The following is a 15,788-nucleotide window of genomic DNA, read 5'->3' on the forward strand; positions in this document are numbered from 1 at the left end:
AAAATCAATGGCCAAATTACAAAATAAATGGCAAAAAAGAACAGGGCAGAAACACATGTTTCCAATAAGGACAGCACTGCAGAGTGGTCATTAGCTGACAGCCTTACATAAATAACTGACTTAAATCTTACAATAGCCCTGTGAGAACAGGCAACATTATATCTATCTTCAAAATATAAAAAATAAGGCATAAAGAGGTTAACTGATTTGCCCTAGACTATAAAGTTAGTGGCATCTACCAAATCAGTTCTCATTAAGTAGAATCATAAAAGAGCCTTAAGAGAAGGAGGGGAACACCCATCTAACTACCCACATATGGTGTATACCAATCATCCTCAACCTCTGTCGTCTCAGAAGCCCTTAGCACTCTTAAAAATTACTGAGAACCCCAAGGAGTTTTATTTATATGGGTTAGATCTGTTAATATTTACTCTATGAGAAACAAAACTAAGAAAAACATTATATATTAATTCATTTAAAAATAATGAACCCATTATATTAACGTAAGTTACTGCATTTAGTTTTTAAACATTTTATTTGGAATTAACAAACTTACAGAAAATTTGAAGAACAGTACTAAAAACACATATACAGATAAATTTATTATTAACATTTTACCCATTTAAAAAAATCATTTATGCTCTTTCCCTATGTATATATATGTCTGTGTATAGTTTTACACATATTTAATTAATATACAAATATACATACAAATAAATGGGTTTATACGTATTTTTTTTTTCTGAACCATTTGAGTGTATGTTACAAACATCAGGGGCTCTTTTCCCCTAAAATTTCAGTGTGTATTACCTAAGAACTGTGATCTTCTCTTATAATCACAGACACTACAGTTACCAGCTTCAGCAACTGTCACATTGATACTTTATCATCCATATTCTAACTTTGTCTATTTAACCCAAGGATGCCCTTTAAAGGATTTTTCTCCCTTTAGTGGAGGATGCAGTCCAGGGTCAGATATGGCATTTAGTTGTCACTTCTCTTCAGTTTCCTTTAATCTGGAATATTTCATAGTTTTTGTCTTTTATGACCCAACAGTTTTGAAGAATTCCATCATGTCTATCTCTGAAAAAGAATGATTCTCATTTTGGTATTGTCAAATGTTCGCTCCTGATTTTATTTAGGCTATACATTCTCAGCTAGAACATTTTCCTTCTCAGGCTATCACATTTGGAGGTATACATTGTCCAAACGCTTCTCAAAAGTGTAACTTTGATTACCAGGTTAAGGTGCTGTTGAATTTCTCTGCTGAATATTACTATTCTTATTTTTCCTTTGTAACTAATTAATATGTGATGAGACTTTTTATGGTCAGGAAAACATTCTGCTCTTCATCAAAATTTCCCTCTAGATTTAGCATTCAGTGAGGATTCCTGTCTGAACCAGTCTTTACTTTGATGGTAGCAAAGTGTTGATTTTCTAACTCTAGCACAATAACATACTTTTCATGAAAAATACTGTTTTTTTTAAAGTTAATGTCATTTTCATAAGAATGTATGAGGACAGATAGTATCTATGCTTGCGATAAACATAGCATAATGTATAAACTTTTCCAATTATTATGTTGTACACCTGAAACTATTATAACATCATGTCAATTATACTCAAAAAATGATTTTGAAGTGAAAAAATAAAGAGCAGCATGATTTTACATTTTTGGAAATCTCTTTGATGTCTGGCTTAAAAGAAGACAGCTGTATTCTCATGTTTGCTTCTATATTCAATCTATTGCAATATGTTGTTTTGTTTGAAGTAAATGAAGAAAATCTGACCTCATAAGGTTATATAGTTGGAAAACAGTATTGTCACAGTCTTTTCAGATAATTGTGGATATTATGTTTTAATATTATCCCCAAACTCCAACAAGTGGTAGTTTCTTAAAGGTTAGTTGCCATGCGAAATCTGAAATCTTATCAATGTACTTCCCAAACCATATCAATGAAGTCATGAACTTTAATGTTTAAATCAAATTAATTTTCAACATTAATATAATACATTTTCTAATATAGTAAAATTTTACTCCGTTACATTAAAATTCATTGCTCTTTCTTGTACTTCGAATCTTTTACACCAAGGCATAATATTATAATGTGATGCACCAACCATTTGGAAAATACTGGTTTAGTGCATTATGTAGTTCTTCCAAACACTGACACATTTTGTTACCTACTATCATAAAAACAATTGTTAATATCACCACTAATATAATCAGAACAATATTTAAAATTTGGGAATTCATCACGTTCTCATGGGTAAATATAAGTTTTCCAAAATTCTAATTTTTGTTTGAAAGTTTGAATTGTGTTACTAGCAATAAATGTCAATAGTTTTCCTTCAAGCAATAGGCTCACTTTGTTCATTTTTGATAAAATGTCTCTCAAAAACCTAAGTCTGAATAATCATAACTAGTTTTTCAGTTGTAATTTCAAGTAAAAATGCTGTTCCCTGAGAGTACCTAGTTCAGCTTCCAACTCAAACGACTACAGGGTACTTTTCCTTAAGACAACCATTGTACCTCCGTATGGAGCCTGAGTGCTTTACCCATTCTTATCATTTAATCACATAGAATGTTGTAATGTAAAGATGTGTGATCAAAGGTCAGGATTTAATAACAGTAAATTGGCTCATTAAGTCCAATCCTCAGTGAAATAAGTTTTTGTTTTTGTTTTTTAGTCTATAAGTGTATGATGCTGAAAAACACAGACTATATAGTTTGATGCTACTGATTTGATTCACGTAAAGGTGCCAGCAATTTTATCTACTATTTCTTATGCATCATAGGTACAAATGTCAACACACACACACACACACACACACACACACACACACACACCACAGAAGCATACAATGTCTTATATTTATTATGAAAATAGTTTTGACCTTGTAGATCCTCTAAGAGGGTTTCAGGGACTCCTGGGTCTATAGACAACACTTCTGAGAATCAATGGAATATTTTACAAAAAAAAAACCTATTTTACATAATACTTTTTTGGCAATTTTGAAAAATATTTTAAACATACATTGTGATTTTTAAGTAATCTCTATGCTCAATGTGGGTATATAATGTTATTAATAGCTCAAATAGAAATGGTGTTTTAAAGAATCAGCATACCATTGTATTGGATCTAGCAATGTATCCATTGTATCTGGATTACCAAATATAAAGGCAAATATTTTCTCCCCTTACCATTATCTGAAACTGTTAGTGCTTCAAAAAAAATGTAAATTCTTCAAACCCCCATCTCTTTAATAGGTTCTCATTCTTAACACAAGCTCCTTCTAGAATATTCTCATTTAGAAATACACAAGTAAACATAAAAGATTAAACCTGACTTGAAATTGCATCTAGACCATCTTAAATTCCCTAAAGTGTCATACGTAAAACATATGCAAAATACTTGCTTATAGGAATTATAATTTTTATAAAGACAGGGATATGCAAATATATATGCTATCTCATGTGATATGTATTACGTATATGTTATCATTTAGTATTTATATATGTCAACTGATATCTATATAATTATATTAAAGAAAAATAAGATCTTTATTGACAATATGTGGTATAGAGTTTTAGCTATAAAGATGAACATAATTACAGAATTTTATATAGCCTATTCTTATGGGCTGTATCATGTCTTGTAAAAAAAACAAAAACAACAACAACAACAAAAAAAAAAACCCCTTACTACCTCAGAATGAGTCTGTATTTGGAGACGGGGTCTTTAAAGGGGTTTAATGAGGTCATTAGCGTAAGCTCTACTTCAACATGACTGGTGTCCTTCTAAAAAGGGGAGTTTAGAACAGACAAGCATTGAGGGAAGATCACATGAAGACACTGGGAAAAGATACCTACAAGCCAAAGAAAGAGCCCTCAGGTAAAAACAACCTTTTGAAACTTTGATCTTGGACTTCTAGCCTCCAGAATTTGAGAAGATAAATTTCTGTTGTTTAACAACCTCGTATGTGTTACTTCGTTATGGGAGCCCTAGCTAACAATACACCAAAGTATTAGTTTTCTATTGTGATATAATTGCCACAAATATGAAAGCTTAAAATAACAAATACTTATAATCTCACAGTTTCTGTGGGTCAGAAACCTGGGAATAGTTTAACTGAGCCCTGTGCTTTAGGGGCTCTCAAAATGCTGCAATGAGGGGCACCTAAGTTGTTCAGCCAGTTGAGCATCCAACTCTTGTTTCAGCTCAGGTCATGATACCAGGGTAGTGGGATCAAGTCCCTCATCATGCTCCATGATGAGTGTGGAACCTACTTAAGATTTCTCTCTCTGTCTCTCTCTCTGTCTCTCTGTCTCTCTCTCTCTCTGCCCCTCTCCCCTGCTCATGCTCACTCTCTCTCAAATAAAAAAAAATTAATTAAAAAAATGGCAATGAATATATCGGCTAGGGTTGGAGGTCTCACCTAAAGTCTTGACTACAGAAAGATCTCTTTTCAAGCCCAAATGGTTGGTGGCTGTTGAGCTGAGGGTCTTGATTCCTAGCCCTCTGTTGGCTGGTGGTTGCCCTCACTTCCTTGCTATGTGTCAACATGACAACTTGCTTCATCAAAGCTACTAAGGTAAAGAGTCTACTACCACAGTGGAAGTCATCATCATATCTAGCCTGATCACAGAAGTGCTATTCCATCACATTTGCTATATTAAATTAGTTAAAAGAAAGTCATTAAGTTGGCCCACTTTTAAGGGGAGGTAAATATATAAGGGTGAGAATACAAAGAAGCAAAGATCACTGGGGCCATCTTAGAGGTTGCCTGCCACATCTAACTCTATAATGGTACTGATGTTTTCATGAGCTTTTGCTTCACTTACTTTTTCTTCCATACAGTCACATAACTTAGTGATCTCCTACAATTCTTGAGGCATTCTGCGCTCTCCTACTGGGGCATGTTTGACATCCCAAATATCCTAAAGTTTTCATTAAAATGAGAATTGAGCAATAATGGGCATGCTTCATGTTCAACATCCAGTTTACAGCTTTTCTTTAGAGGGAGTAGGTAGGTGAGGGGTGATGACGTGCCTATTAATACCAAAAGCACATTTCTGTATTTATCCCTGTAAAGAGATGATTGAGTTTTACATTTAAAATTTCCTTCACTTTCAATTCACTCAGCAACAAAAATCCTGCATCCTACCTCATCATTCCTAGCTCTCACAACTACAGTGGTAAGAGGCAAAGACAGATTATAAAAGGTAAGACACCCATAATACCATTTATATCACCATCTGAACATCATGTTTTCTTATCCACACACCCTGCAGCTACTGAAGAACCAGCTTCATTTATCATTTGACATTTATTAAAGTATTCAAACTACAATAGTTTGACTTTTTTCTTCCTTTGAAGCTCAAGTCCACACTGTTATAATGAATAAAAATATAACCCTTCAGGCAGTAGTACTGTCAGGTCTGATAAAATACATGTTATTAGCAATGGATGGTTGAAGATCTACCATACAAACGATGCCATAAGGAAAATAGCATAACAATGCTAAGAATGGAGGAAACTAATTTCATATCATATGGAATTACCTAGGATAAAGATCTCTGGATTTAATTTTTTTTAATGTTTATTTATTTTTGAGAGACAGAGAGAGAGAGAAAGCATATGAGCAGAGGAGGGACAGAGAGACATGGAGACAATCTCAAGTAGGCTCCAAGCTCTGAGCTGTCAGCACAGAGCCTGATGCAGGGCTCAATCCCATGAACCTCAAGATCATGACCTGAGCCAAGTCAGACGCTCAACCGAGACATCCAGGCACCCCAAGATCTCTGGATTTTAAAAGTTTCTGAGAATTTTGAGAAAATGTAATCACTTTAAGATACTTAAGTCAGCTTTGAGATATTTTTGGAGACTTTTTAAATTTAATAAGATATTTTATTTTGAATGAGGTCATAAATGTGAATTTGAACCTAATGAAGTAAACCCTTCACTCCTGTTCCAAATCAAAATTTAATCTTTATGGAGAATAACTCTCATCACATATGGAAATTAAAGGGCTAGCCTTGACTCTCTTTCACAGAGTAATAGGAGTATCACTAAAGCTACATAAAGCAACAACTTACTTATCTGGCAACATGAGACAATGAACTTTCACCAAGTTAATTTCAAAAGTAACTACCCCACAAATGACAAACAACTTAAAATGTTAACCTCTTGGGGGTAAATTTAACAATCATTGCTTTCTTAAGTAAATGACATATACAATAATTTAACTTTTGACACCATAGGGTCATCATGATGAACACTAATTATTACTCTGCTATAATTCAGTGAAGTCCTCAGAGGCTACTGAGGTGTGAAAGGCCACAGGTTATCACTCTGTGTTCAGTCTGCCCCCTACCCTTCAATGTGGAATCACCTTGTGAGCACAGGCAATGCCAACGGATGGTTTGGGCAGGGGAAGGAGGTTGACTGTCATAACTGGTAAGTGTTTCATTTCTCTCTCTAAACACACACGCGCGCGCACACACACACACGCAAGTGTAAACTAATACAACTTAAGGAAGACATGGATTTGCCACACCCAAGAGGGTTAAATTCTTCTAGTTCCCCCTCCCCACAGATTCCCACCCATAAAATAATGTTATATACCAGCTATGGAAGACTAACTCCTCATTGTCCAAGAAAATAGAATGTTTAAAATCCAATTTCATCATTAATGTCTGTTCTGCCAGCATTTTGCTTTGCCACCTGAAGCTGCTATCTTCCCTGCTCCTATTCTCCTTGGTTGTCCCTTGGCCCAGTGCTCCAGTTTAGTGCCTTAGATCTATCTATTTTTGAGAGCAGGTTAATCCTGCTTTTCTGGCTTCTCCACTACAACCAACCGAACTTGATTCTTAACTTTGTCCCGTTTGTTTGGTTTCTAAGAAACTACAGTCTCAAGTAAGAGACATCCCTGCTCCCCATCTAGAATCACACCTGGCTGGGTAACCATTTCCAGAAGAAGAAAGATTAAACAAAATGGATCTAAACCACTTTAAGTTTGTATTGTTACATCTTTTTATTATACCTTTTCTATTTCTTCCCGAGTTTTTTGTTGTTTTTTTTTTTTTTTTACTGTCCAACTCTTACTGCTACATAAAACAATTTTAGGTACACATAACAGGCACTACATAAACCTCTGTCAAATGAATAACTGAATTAATGATAACTTCCCCTTGTTTCATAATTGTTATGAGCTAAGAATGGAGGAAAACAGGATATAAAAATATAAAATAATCACGAATAGGGGCGCTTGGGTGGCTCAGTTGTTGAGCATCCGACTTCAGCTCAGGTCATGATCTCACTGTTTGTGAGTTCGAGCCCCTCATTGGACTCTGTGCTGACAGCTCAGAGCCTGGAGACTGCTTTGATTCTGTGTCTCCCTTTCTTTCTGTTCCTACCCTGCTTGCACTCTGTCTGTCTGTCTCTCTCTCTCAAAAATAAATAAACATCAAAAAAATTAAAAATAAAATAAAATAAAATAAAATAATCACAAATATCCTGGCAGTGATAACCTGAAGAGATCTTTTCTGAATAAAAGGCACAATTCTTAGCGCACAGATTCTGGAGCACGGTAATGTGGCTACTCAGAGGCCTTATTCATAAAAGTTTTAGAATTATATTTTGAGTACATTTTTCTTGTTAGAGAAATTACTTCAAGCTAAATGAGGCATTCCTTTAGTAGGAATATAGATTCTGTCCATTTAAGTAGGTCACATTTAAAACCACACTGTAAGATAGAAGGAGCTATTTAAAGGGGTTACTTCACTACAAAACCTGAGCATGATGTATATGGATTTAAAGCTGTCACATTCATTTAACAAAAGGTTTTTTAAATTCACAATTAAATATTATCCTTTAATTTTATCTTTTATTTTAAATGAGGCTTAATCCACATCATAAATTAGATTTTTTTTAAAACTATTTGACCTAGATTCTGACATTGGGTATTGGTCACTTCCCATTATATTCTGCTTCCCACTAATACCATGGATAAATCAGGAAGATTCTATAACTATATAGAATGATGTTCTTCCTTTCATGGTAAAGTAGAATTAGATATATGTGCTAGAAGTTCATATATCTTAATTTAGGAGTGAAACCTTCTGGATAGCTTTTTCTGTGTGGGAAGCTCACACAAACGTTAAATTCTGAATTATGGTGTCAGTCACACCTCCATTCTATATGGACTGGAAACCATGGTTTATGATTTATTTTTGTGGAAAACCCCTTTTCCCCTCATTTTTTTAAAACATCCATCACTTGGGAGATAAATCAGGCCTCTACTTCATTTTACCTTCTTTCTGCAGTTTCACCTGTGGAGGAAGATGGAATTGTCTACAGGTGCCAGAGAAATAAAAGGCCCATGATAAAAGTTCCTGATTTTGTAGAACTCTACACACAGAGACAACCCAGAGGGATGGAAAGACCTCAGGTTTCAGAGTAAAAGAGACAAGAATTGCTATCTGGTTCTACGACTTACTACTAGCTGGGTATCAAAGTTCCTTGACTGCTCAAAAGATTCTTTTATAAAATGGGCAAAAAATATCTAGCACCAGGCAGCGTATCTGGCACAAAGTAGGTACTCAATAAGTTACGGTATATCATTACTATTTTTCTTATTACTATAAATCTGTTTAACTTTAAAAAAACTAAATTCCTAAATTAATACTTACTATTAATTCTATCAAGTATTATTCATTTTACATGTACTCTAATACACTATGAAAATAACTTTTCCATAAAATCATACATTTATGCTATTTAGGCAACTGACTAATGATGGGCAAAAACTCAAAAAACTATGGACAAAAACTCATAGTTATTCAATGTTATTGAATATTCTAAACATCTCAAAAATAAAGAATACAGGAAGAAAATTTTGAGTATAAAATTTTTAAACAAATTAAACTGATTCATTTTATATGCAAACTATTTTTTTACCCATTCATTTCACACATCCAGAATGAATGGGATTCTGATAAATAATTTATCATATGATATTTCAGAGATAGCTACTGGATAATTTAGCCTATTTTCTAGGAATGTAAAAGAATAAACAGTGAAATCTGATGGCACCACTCTTAAGCTGTCCTGCAGCAGAAATATTTTCCTGCCTCCATGAGAATGACATTGATTCAGAGACATAACATTATATCTGCTATGAAAATAATGTTTTATATAAAATTATGAAATGTAAGACAAAATCTCTATCTTTTATAAGGCTCCGCTTGAGTAGCAATTTAAACAAGGCTATAATATCTACAGGCCTCTTAGAACTGCAAATAGTGAACATTAATTTATGTAAAATACTTTCATATAAATGTTTAACATCTGATTATACAGCATATATAGAATATCTATATTCCTACCAAGAATGAAGGGTGGGAATACTCTGTGAAGACATATAAGAAGTCTTATGAGAGTCTGTTAGTAAGTAATCCTCTCATTAGTTCCATATAATGGGCTAAGAGAATTTGAATTGAGCTTTTATCCTCTGGAGGGAAGAGGGAGTCTTCTAGAATTTAGGCATAGGACACAGAATGCTGAAAAGAAGAGTAGCTGGAATGCAGATTTCCTCTAGAGGATAAAGGGAGGAGATGGACAGAAGCCTTGTTTATGCCCCTCATAGTACTAGGTGACATCAGCCAGCTCTTCTCCCAGATTGAAAGCCTCTCATGGTGTTGCCATCTTCCTCTTATGGACGTGACTCTGCCTGCCGATGTGTCTCTCATTTTGCTATCATGGCAGCATCACTCATTGCATGTTCCAGGGAAGGGAACTTGTACCATAAGGGTCACCAATGGATACTGTCAGGAGAAGCAAAACAGGAAGTAAAAGAACAGGAGGGTGGTACCCAGAACAGATACATAGCCAGGACGTCTCTGCAGCAAGTCACAGTCAAGGCTTGTTCACAGGAGGCGAGCAAACTTTTTTAGATGGCATTTTCCCCCACATTTTTTTAAATTATTTTTTTCTAATGTTTATTTGTGAGAGAGAGAGAGAGAAATAGAGAGAGAGAGAGAAAGAATGTGAGCAGGTGAGGGGCAGAGAAAGAGACACACACAGTACCCGAAGCAGGCTCCAGGCTCTGAGCTGTCAGCACAGAGCCCGATGTGGGGCTTGAACCCACAAATTGAGAGATGGTGACCTGAGCTGACATCGGAGATCAACCGACTGAGCCACCCAGGTACCCCTCCCCGACATTTTTATTTAAATTCTAGTTAGTTATCATATGGCATAATACTGGTTTCAGTAGCAGAGTTTAGTGATTCATCATTTACATATAACACTCAGTGTTCATCACAAGTGCCCTCTTTAATACCCATCAACCACTTAGCCCATACCCCATCCTCTTCCGTCCATCAACCTTCAATCTCTATCATTAAGAGTCTCTTATGGTTTGCCTCCCTCTCTCTTTTTTCTTCCCTTCCCATTTGTTCATCTATTTGGTTTCCTAAATTCCACATATGAGTGAAATCATATGGTATTTGTCTTACTCTGACTGACTTATTTCACTTAAAATAACATAATAGCTCCATCCACATCATTGCAAATGGCAAGACGCATTCTTTGTGATGGCTGAGTAATGTTCCATCCTACAAATATACGGCATCTTCTTAGATGGCATTTAGAACACAAGGTGTCAGACTGAGAGTTCACACAGAACAGATCGAGGACTCAATAGTATGACTGGAAGCTGTTCTGGCTCATGTGATGGTTAACATCATTAAAATACAACTTTTTTCTTTTTAGTTAAGTAGGCTTCACACTCAACGTGGGGCTTGCACTCATGACCCTGAGATCAAGAGCCTCATGCTCTACTGACTGAGCCAGGCAGGTTTCCCAAAACAAACCTTTATGAGGATATTAATTAACAAATTATGAGGATATTAATTGGTACACAATAATAAGTAAAGATATTTCAATTTATGTATATATTTTAGTTGTACTTCAATAATTTAATTCATTCAGCATTTAAAAAAATTATTCTAATCATATTCCTATAGAAGGATCATGAGATGAACTTTGTATAGTATCTCATTCTGCTCCCAGTCTCTAGAATTTGGTCTATACAGTACTCTCCCCAAGTGTAATTTTACTTGTGCTTTTGGAAGAATTTAACTGCACAATTCTATTCTCATGTGTAGGCATAACAGAGTTAATCACTTGAGACAGCGTATATTAAAATCTTTTAAACTTACTACCTAGAGACTAAAAGGACCCAAAATAGAAAAAGGCATACTGAAGATAAATACAATCCATTCTTTACCATTTTTTCCAGTAGCCCAGATGATTTTTATAGGCAGTTGCATAGTAACACAAGAGAGCCTTTCTTCAGGGATTTCACAATAAGAAAAATAAATTTTTCTTGCTGTGGTAAACATATGTTGCTATTCTTAAATATGTTTTTTCTAATAACTGAATATACACAATTTATTCAAAACATGAAAAGTATAAAATATATAATTTTCCACAGGACATTTTTTCCTTGTGTAGTTTCATATTAATACATTAACAACAAAAATAAAAAGATAACTTTGGATAATAATTTAGAAGAATGAAATAAAGGAGAAACACATGGTCTTTTACGGTTCCTTTAAGCATGTGGAACATTCAGTTAGTCACTTTTCTGTTAATGAGTTTCCCTCAGAGGGAACTATGAAGCTAATGAATCTTAAACTTCAGGACCTTTCAGATGCATGGGTCCCTATAGGATCTTAGCTATAGGATCATATGTTCTCATAAAACTTACAAAACAAGATATTTTAGCACAATCAATTATGATCATTATCTCCTTCCACTGCCTCTTCCCTTCAATAATGCTCCCCCTTGTAATGAGTGATGCTGAGTGGCCATTAACATTTTGAGATCTAGCTAAGGGCAAGCTGAGTCGAGGATACAATTTAGTTTGGATATAATGAAACGCATTTACCTGGTTCACAGCCACTTTTGGGCATAGTTGTGTTATTATTAGTCATCCCAATGTGAGAATGCTTCCAGGAATACACCCACCTCCCAGCCTACTGTAGGATGATAGGACACTCCAGTATGTGAACTTGTACTACAAATCACCCCATGACTGTGGCTGTTCAGAGGAGAAAGAGTAATGTTTATTTTTTGCTATTTTTCTAAATTTTGTTTTGCTTTGCAATATCTGTCAACCTCTTAAAATTCATAATTTCTTGTGACTGTTTTCATTTTAATATATAGATTTACTATTGAATTTCATTTTGTATTTGTAATTTTGTTTTCTTTTTTTAGGGAGAATTTCCTAAATTGTGTAATTCACAGGATCTACACTCCTTATTACAGTTACAAAAAAAGAAAAGTATAAGAAAACTTATTGTTCAAATTCTGAATATAACAAAATCACATGCAATAGAGTTCTTCAAAAAACTTCTATTAATTTTAAGTAAATAGACACTCATTTATATTATAAACCTATGTATTAAAAAGCTATACACATCTTACATTATTCATGAGTGACTGACCAAAGCAAAAAGATCACCAAGTTGAAAATCAGGGTGAAAAAAAAATGATTTCCACTGCAAGCTCTGCAAGGAACTAAGGGCAGAAAAGAGCAAATCTTACAAAAGTGAAGAACTATATTTATTCCTCTCACCCCTATGAGAATATTACATATTTGAGATGATTTGTGTTTATATTTAGGGGGAAAAATTCCTATTTCAGACATGGTACTTAAACATATTTATTATGAACATATTTATTAAGCATTTTTATTAAGTAGACACAAGGACACTGATTGATGTTTTGGAAAATAAAGTAACTTATTATAATCTAACTACTCACGAACAAATAATTAAACTAGAAATCGCAGGTTTAATAATAATACCCTTCAAATTGGAGATGGAAGGTGAAACTATCATTTATTGAACTACATTCAAGTTAAAAAACAATCAAAACACTTAGTCTTGTCTCAACATATTAATCACATATTTCTAATTTACCCACATCTTGTAGATCATTTTATTCCCTATACACACCCACAAACATACACAAACAGGTTTAAGACAGCCACTTAAATAAAAAAATACTACTTAAACAAGATATTAAAATAAAATGATGGGCTCAGTTTTAATTGAAATTCTGAAGGCTAAAAACAATTGTCAGCTACAGGATGCTAAAACCATATATCCAGGACTTGTGAAGTGGTCAGTAGAAGGCATTGTGCCATTATGAGCTCATTGCTCACTTCCAGTTATACAAGAGCAGGTGAGGAGACCATCAGGGAGATCTGTCCTGGATAGAGGTCCTCAGAACACTCTGTATCTCCTTAAGCCACACTGGAAAGTTGCTTATTCAAGGATACTAAATTGAGGGGGGGAGGGGTGGGTTTGAGAGAAATATTTGAAGAAGTACATCCCCTACAGTTTAAGAAAAACAAGAACAGCTTCCTATTTTTTTTTTATTTTTATTTTTTTTAATTTTTTTTTTCAACGTTTATTTATTTTTGGGACAGAGAGAGACAGAGCATGAACGGGGGAGGGGCAGAGAGAGAGGGAGACACAGAATCGGAAACAGGCTCCAGGCTCTGAGCCATCAGCCCAGAGCCCGACGCGGGGCTCGAACTCACGGACCGCGAGATCGTGACCTGGCTGAAGTCGGACGCTTAACCGACTGCGCCACCCAGGCGCCCCATAGCTTCCTATTTTAAACCGGACTCTTAAGGCATGAAATTTTGGCTGGCTAGCTGCCCTGGAATTGCAAAGCAAAGTAGGCTCTGTCATAATCAGGCTATACTTCTACCACTGGCAAGACAAAGATCCGCATTTCCATGAGCTAGATGGGAGCCCCTAGGAGGGACAGATTGTTTTACAAGGGACAGTTCCCAAGAGGACCACCCAGAGAGGCAATGTAACCCAAAAAAGGAGTGGAATGCCAGAAGTCCAGGAGTTGGAAAGGCAGCTAAAAACATCCAGTCAGGGGAGGCATGGTCATCATTAGCAAAAGGTCACCAAATGGTGCCTAGGAGGAATTGTCCAGAAGCCCACAAAAACGTCCCACAAGATCAGAAACCACACATCTCCCAGACAGTAGTGAAATCAGACATGCACAGCTCCTTGTAGCTTTGTCCTGAAGGGCCACAAACAGCAACCAGTGAATGGGAGAGGAAGTGAGGTGCAAAGAGTATTGGGTACCACACCTCTCTCTGGTCGCTGGAGTCTCTCAAGCATGAAAGAGGCCAGACTTGGCAGAGGGGAGAAGTCTTAAATGATATTACACTGGTCAGGACTTTTCAATTTCTGCAATGAGACTATTGTTGTGATTCAAAGGAAGTGCAAAGCTCTAAGATCTGACCAAGACTTCCTCAAGGGCAGGAATGAACATTTACAATTGGTTTGAGAGAGCACGGGAAGGGTAGTTTCAGTGTGGTGCTAATGATCTGACTATAGCACTTTCAAAGAATAGTCAGAGGTCACAAATGTTTTAACAAATCTAAAACCATCTAGATTTGGATCTTTTTTTATAGATTTTTTTTTTTAATGTTTATTTACTTTTGAGAGAGAAAGACACAGAGCGCCGGCAGGAGAGGGGCAGACAGAGAGGGAGACACATCCGAAATAGGCTCGCAGCTCTGAGCTGTCAGCACAGAGCCCGATGCGGGGTTCCAACTCACAAACCGCAAGATCATGGCCTGAGCTGAAGTCTGACGTTTAACTAAGTGAGCCACCCAGCCGCCCCTAGAATTTGAATTTACTAAATACTGTTACTTCTTTCACATTGCAGTCCTCAGCTTTCAGAGTTCCATGTTCAATTTCTCTAGGAAGCAGAGCTAGGAAGAACAGATTTCAACAGAATACCTGTGAAATGTGTGGAGTTTCCAGTCAGTCACCTAAAATTTTTCTAGATAACTTACAATTTAGAGCGTATCATCTTATTCCATCTGATCTTGAAATGATAATGCATCAGAAATGCAGGACAAAATTCCCTGCACTTAACAGTGTCATTTTTTTTTAAATTTATATATTTATTTTGAGAGTGAGAGTAAGCATGAGCAGAAAAGTGGCAGAGAGAGAGGGAAAGAGAATCCCAAGCATGCTCCATGCGTCAATGTGGAGCCTCACACAGCACTCGATCTCACGAACCATGAGATCATGACCTGAGCAGAAATCAGGAGTCTGACGCTTAACTGACTGAGCCACTCAGGTGCCCAGAGAGTGTCATTCTTAATTCATCATTCTAGATGTCATCCTTCAACACTCATTGGTAACAAATATTTATCTTTTGCCTAGAATTCTCTATCTCAAGTAAGTGCTGCATCATTTAGAACACAAATTTGCCACTGGCATGGCATTACAAACTGGGCCACCTCTAAAGCAAAAGCTTTTTGCAACCCTGCTTGGCCCAATGCTTATAGTTTACAAGGAGGCATATTAAATGTCACCCAAACTGACTTTGGTTCTTTCTGAACTATAAAAGAGTAAGATGCTTGACCTTCTGTGGAAAATTTTAAAGCCATCAGGTAAAATCTGTCCTGGACTGACATACAAAATTATAAAGAAGATACCCACTGCCTAGCTACTAAGTGTCTGTAGAGTAACACTGAAAAAAAAATCTGATGTGTGTCAATCCACAGGTATTCTGAGAATCAAAACAAGACTCAGTAACAGCTGGAAGGGGGCAGGGGAACCCCTAGGAGCTCATCATTTTTTCCTATCACAGTTAAATCAATGGCTACTTCTCCCCAGAGAAGGGAATCAAATGCCAGAGGCACTTAGGGAGAAACCCACACCATTTGCTCCT

General features: G+C 35.9%; 1 protein-coding gene across 11 annotated transcripts in view; it reads right to left on the bottom strand.

Annotated features, from left to right (window-relative positions):
* CAMK2D (calcium/calmodulin dependent protein kinase II delta) overlaps positions 1 to 15,788 on the bottom strand; it is a 320,398-nt gene that overhangs the window by 217,370 nt on the left and 87,240 nt on the right. The window lies entirely within an intron of this gene.

The sequence above is a fragment of the Lynx rufus genome, unplaced genomic scaffold (genome assembly GCF_022079265.1).
Source record: "Lynx rufus isolate CCGP_SWC_20201006 ecotype Redwood Valley unplaced genomic scaffold, mLynRuf1.p SCAF_3, whole genome shotgun sequence".
Classification (NCBI taxonomy): Eukaryota; Metazoa; Chordata; class Mammalia; order Carnivora; family Felidae; genus Lynx; species Lynx rufus.